We start from the raw sequence: 6,601 nt of genomic DNA, 5'->3' as shown, positions 1-6,601 counted from the left end.
TTTTGGGGGGGACATGTGGGAAAATTTAGATTTTAAAGGCGTCTCAGTCCATTCAGGCTGCTATAACAGAATACCACAGACAGGTGACTTACAAATAACAGAAATCTCTCACAGTTTTGGAGGCTGGGAAGTCCAAGATCAAGTTGCTGACAGATTTAGTGTATGGTGAGGGTGCCCTCAGGGGTCTCTTTATGAGGATATTAATTCCATTCATAGAGGCTATAATATCATGATCTAATCACTTTCCATTAGCTCCACCTCAAATACCATTACATTGGGGATTAGGTTTCAACATATGAATTCGGGGGGACACAAACATTCAGCACATAGCAGGAATTTTTCCTTTTTCTGTGATTACTTAGAAATATTTAGAATTCTCTTTCTAAAATCCAGACATTTTTTTCCCCCAGACAGTTCATATTAAATCCTATAATGGCAAATATTGCAAGCCAGAGTTTTGCTAGAAATTCATCCTAATGTGTGCATTAGGAAGTATTTTTGGTACTGTAATTGAGAGCAATGTCTCCAAAAGCTTAGACTGTTGGGGGAAAGGCTGCTTTTGAAAATTTCAGATTATCGGTTCTTTAATGAAGCAATTAAATAACGAAACGTAGATTACAGTTTCAATTCTGCTACACTGATTTTCTCAGTTTCTGACTGTGAGAAAATCCATGGCTTTTCAAGCAGGTACATTTATGGAGGGAAAGAACTCCATGAATAGTCCAGTAGCTAGAGGAAAATTCTAACCATCAAACCATCAGTAATTACTATCTTCTATGTCCAAAATATTGGTAATTTCATACGGTTCAGCTTAATATCTACCCTGTGTGGGAAAAACGTGATTGATTTTGGTAGTTAGCATGAGAGCTTAAGCATGAATAGAAATTACACACTCTACAGTTCATAGATAAAATAGAACTGCATTGAGCAAAAGCTCTTAGAATGTAATGTGGGAATTTTGTTGATAATATTAATCTGAGTAGATCAGTATTAAGATATAAGCATAATAAATTTATTAACATATAGATATTTAACTCATCATCTCCCATTACTAGGCAACAGGAAAGAATTTCATACACTGGTTCCGCATATACTTGGAAATGCTATTAAACCCAATTAGTATTCATCTTACCTCCATCTATCTAAATGTATCTATTGAAAGCCTAATATTTATGAAGTGTGGTACTAAGTTGTGGAATCCAACAAAGAAAACACACAAAGCTTATTCTAAAGAATAAGGAGCCCCTCTCAGAATCATGAGTAATTATTCAGTATAAATAATTGTAATATCTGCCTTTTGTCAGACTGGGGAAACTGGGAGGAGGCAGTAAATTTTAGCAGGGATTATCTGAAAAGCTCAAGTAAGAGATGAGTTTGTGTAGGAACACTACTGAGAGTTGTACTGCTTTTCAATGTACAACGTACGATGAAGGTGATTGGACAGGGGAACAAGTGTGTTCTGGCATGATGCTGTGTCAACCTAGAAGGGACTGATTTTTCTAATTTTCACAAAAGTGTCCAATGGGCAAATGAAGTACATCAAAATGAGAGATTAGGTGGAAAGGCCAGGTAGGTAGCAACTCAAAACTGCAGCTCAAAAACCACTTGAAAAGCAAAAAGCTAATTACCTCCATCATTCTGGCCTCTGTTCACACTTGATAATGCTGAAAGGAGATCTTTCCTTACTACCCCGAGTCAGGCTTTTGTGTGGCACCCAGATTGGTAGCTGTAGATACAATGAATTTTAAATTGGAAGAGTACTTAGAAGATCATTGAGTTGACACAGAATTCTACAACTGAAGAACAAGAGATGTAGAGAAGTAATCCTTTTCAAGGTCATATGGAGTACCCAAGTATTTCAATGAGGATAGGCCAAGTTTTGCTGCATTAACAAGTAATCCTCAAGCCCCAGGGTCTTAAAATAATGAAGGTTTCTTGCTCACTTTATACATTTAACAAAGGGTTGTACTCACTAGTATCTCAGGAACCAAGGCTAATAGAGGATATAATCCCAAGAGTAGGAAGAAGGAAACTTGGTAAATTGTATAGTCTTTTAAAGCTTCCATGAAGTAAAACACATTATTTCTGCACATATTTCCATTTGTTAAAGCAAAGAGAACAGAATTCAATTCTGCCATGCACATAGACACTGGCATGTTTTTGATAAGCCCTAATGATTAGTATACCAGGTTAGAGAAGGACCCAAATGGCTTATATCCACATTCAAACACAAATTCAAGTAGTCTCCGTAAAATCACCAATAAATGATATACTCACTAAAATAATCTTCACGGTACCAATACAAATACATAGAAATTAAGTGGGTATATTCCTTCTGGTTTATAAAATTTCAGTAGCTATGGGAACAAAACTTTTATAATAAAACATTTTTAAAAAGTGTCGACGTGAACAGAGTATACATCATGTCAAAGCTTTCATTGCTTGCTATAAATTATAGTCTATTGAAAAGAAACAGAAAAAAAGTATAACACTATTTTTCATCTCTTTTATAATCAGCTTACTGTTAAGTCCTACTCTGAAGACCTGTAGTATGGACTGTATTTATTGGATATCCTATACAATAAAAGGGTAATATGAATATGCAAATCGACTGAACGGCAGAACAACCAGTTGCTATGATGTGCACTGACCACCAGGGGGCAGACACTTGGCACGGGAGCTGCCCCAGCCCACAGGCCCCCATCAGGTGATGGGGCCGGCCGGCCAACCTCTTGGTCCCTCCCAGCGGCTGACAGGCTCTGAAGGCGAATGGGGAACCGCGGCGGGGGGTAGGGCTGGCTGCCTGCACCAGGGAAGATGGCCCTGATTGCAGGCCAGGCCTAGGGACTGTACCTGTGCACAAATTTTGTGTGCCGGGCCTCCAATACTAAAATAAAGGCTTATTACATTTTTACACCTGGGTTTATCTTTTCAGGGTATTATACAAACTAGTTACAGCAAATACTGTCCCTTGCACACCCAATCACCACTTTATTCTCCCTCTCTATTAGAATCCTGATTTGTTTCATGTTCCTTCTTCCACATGAGTTGGGAGTAAACCCTAATTGCTCAAATCTAAGGACTGCGGTGCCTGCTGTTCCACGGGCTAGCGTTATGTTTAGAAAAGGACAGTAAATGGTGAATGAGTCTTCTGGTGGGTTTCTAGGAAACCTGTCTTCATTCTTAAAAGTAACTTGAAACAGAAATTTTTCTTCCTGAATATTGTCAAGTCTGAATAGAATACCTATACTGTAGCAGTTGTCTTATGACAAGGAAATAGTTTAGGAACAGCAGGCTAAGACAGGCCCATTAATTCACTGAGCTGTCTTTTGTTATAGAAAAGAATACATTCCCTAATTCTTTAAGCCAGTGCCCTTATTTTTGCTGGTCTGAAACCAGCAAGATCAACAGCTACTGTTAGAATACAAATTAACACACACTTTCTTTAATCAAGGAAGGTTGTCTACAAAGTATATGGATGGAGTAAATGGTATGATCAGTCATATAACCGTTACATTTTGGCAGAAACTCATAAATCTGAGTCTGCAATAATTGGAATACTTCAATATATATTTGGAGAACCCAACTCAGCAAGTTACCTGGGAAAAGTTCATTTATATTCAGAAAACATTGAAACATACACCATTTTGGTGTATGGACTAGGAGGTCTGGGGTTTGCTCCTTTTAGGTAATTTTATCATTCTTGGCTTCAATTCAAAAATCCATTCAATAACCGTGCATTGACCACTAAATTATACTTGCAAGATACATGAATAAAAGCCTCTCTGGTCTCAGAAAGACATGTATGGAAATCAATAATTACAGTACATGCTGAGGTAATCATAAAGCTGTTTCCTGGGTTTCACATTCCATGTGAAATGTTTGGGATAATGGGGAGGAACCAGCAGGGAAAAGCTTTACAGAAAAGAAGGCACTTGAGCTAAGTTATGGTACATAAAACCATTGGAGCTGTGTGGCCAGGGTGACATGCTAAGAAGCTGGAATTTTACTGATGGTCACAGCTTATTATATGACGACTTGCATTTTAGTACCAACTCCAGGTATCTTTCCATTGCTACTATTAAAGGATCTGCTGGACAGCTGGTTAGAACTGCAGCTAGAGGAATTGAAAATACCAACCTAAAACTGCAGAACAGCTCTGGGATTAACTTGAGCAATTTATACCATGAACATTTTAGCTTGAATTATTCTTTTTTAGTACATAGGGGGGAATATACATATATTTACAAAATTAATATTCTGTAGTTTTAAAAAATCCAATCCAACACAAAAAATTTATTCTGGAGTCACAAGCTAATATGAAATTGTGAGTTTTGTGTGAAACTGGCTGGGCCATGGTATTCAGATAACTGGTCAAACATTGCTATGGATATTCCTGTGAAGGTGTTTTTTTTTTCCTTCTTCACAATATGGGTGAGTCTCAGCCATTCAGTTGAAGACCTTAATAGAAAAAACACACACACAAAAACTTCCCTGGAAGAGAGAATTCTTCCAATAGATGCTTTGGACTAAACTGCAGTTCTTCAGTGACCCCACCAGATTTTGGACCTGTCAAGCCTCCACATTCGCATGAGCTAATTCCTTAAAAGAAATCTACACACGTCAGGTTGCTTATTACTTTGGAGAATCCCAATATAAAAACTGAACATTTGTCTACCCTCCATCACTCCATATTCTTACACAGTAAAACCAGCCTACTGAAGCCTTTTTATGGGAATGGGGCAATCCACTGCTGGTTTTTCTCATTCACGTACAGCAGGTCCCTGAATGTTTCTGTTACGAGAAAATATTCTGGGTCAGCGCCATTGTGTGATTTGCACCTTCTTCCCATTTCTGTCTTTCCTGGGTAGTACGCAGATTTCCTCCCTCATCCGGAAGATGTGCACAGTAACTGGCATGTCTCAGTTGTGCCAGTGGGACAGTGTGAGTGCGTGCTGGGATGGAATTCCTTGCAGCCTGAGCTACCCAAATCGGCTCCAGCCACCAGCAATCCTGAACTGGAATAAGCAGGTTGGAAAATAATTATCTTAAATATTATTAATCTTCCTTACCAGTTAACTGCCACGCGTCCAAAATGGAAATCATCCCCCCCAGTGTTTCTCAACCTTCCTAATGCCGTGACCCTTTAATACAGTTCCTCATGTTGTGGTGACCCCCAACCAAAAATTTTCATTACTTCATAACTGTAATTTTGCTGTTATGAATCATAATGTAAGTATCTGATACGCAGAATGTATTTTGTTACAAACTGAACATAATTAAAGCATAGTGATTAATCACAAAAACAGTATGTATGTTTTCTTTTTTATATATATATTTTATTGATTTTTTTACAGAGAGGAAGGGAGCGACCAAACCGGTTTCGGCAGTATGTTTTCTGATGGTCTTAGGTGACCCCTGTGAAAGGGTCATTTGACCCCCAAAGGGGTCGCGACCCACAGGTTGAGAACCGCTGCCACACACCATGATACTTTGAATTTAATTAAAAAAATCAATTTGCAATGAGTATCATAAAAATAAACATTATAATTTGGGTGTTCTTAAATATTTTCAGTTGAAAATTCTCATGAAAAAAATTTTAAAGCATCTATATACACTTATGGTGTACAAAGGGTTAAATGTATGTACAGCTCACATTTACATTTTAATATTATAAGTGTTTTGAGTCTGTAAATTTGGTGGTTTTTTTTGTTTGTTTTGATCAGAAATATGCCATTGAACTCACTTAACGGTTTTGGTTTCGTTTTAAATCATTGCTTAAAGTCACAGATCAAACCTATAGGCAATATTCAGTGAGGACTTACTGTATGATTTCCAATTAACTTAAGAAGACAAATTTAATAAATCAGATGTTTTCTACCTACACCTTGCTGTCCATACTAAGTTAACTTCTGACTCGTGATGTATTTTAAAGCAGAAAACACCATTTAGATTAGAACTTGCCAGAGAGCAAATGTTTTTACATAGTTCATTGCTCCTCAAAATAATGAGGTAAACAAAATGTCAAATAGCTTTGATGACTTCAGACTAAAGGCTGGATGGAATATAAATGAATTTTTAATTGAATTATTTACTTTCACTTAACAGCTTTCAGGTATATTCCTTTTATAAGCCAGTAGGTGTCACCAGGGAGCCAAACATTGCCTGAAGCAGCGGTTCTCAACCTGTGGGTTGCGACCCTTTTGGTGGTCAATGACCCTTTCACAGGGGTCACCTAAGACCATCGGAAAACACATAAATACATATTGTTTTTGTGATTGATCACTATGCTTTAATTATGTTCAATTTGTAACAATGAAATTCGGGGTCACCACACATGAGGAACTGTATTAAAGGGTCGCGGCATCAGGAAGGTTGAGAACCACTGATCTAGAGCAATTTTTCAAGAATCCAGAAGTACAGACTTTTATGTGAATATTTTAGTTTTAAGTATTGGTTTAAAAACAGTACCCCCTCCCCCCCACTCTAGAAGCCAAACAGATCACCAGTTTACCCCTGCTTTACAGTGTCCTTCTAACACCAAAGGTGTTCCAAAAGTGACCAAATTGAGATTAAAATATTTTGTAATTACTCTTTTCTT

Source organism: Myotis davidii, unplaced genomic scaffold (genome assembly GCF_000327345.1).
Source record: "Myotis davidii unplaced genomic scaffold, ASM32734v1 scaffold44, whole genome shotgun sequence".
NCBI lineage: Eukaryota > Metazoa > Chordata > Mammalia > Chiroptera > Vespertilionidae > Myotis > Myotis davidii.
This window is presented reverse-complemented; position numbering follows the sequence as displayed.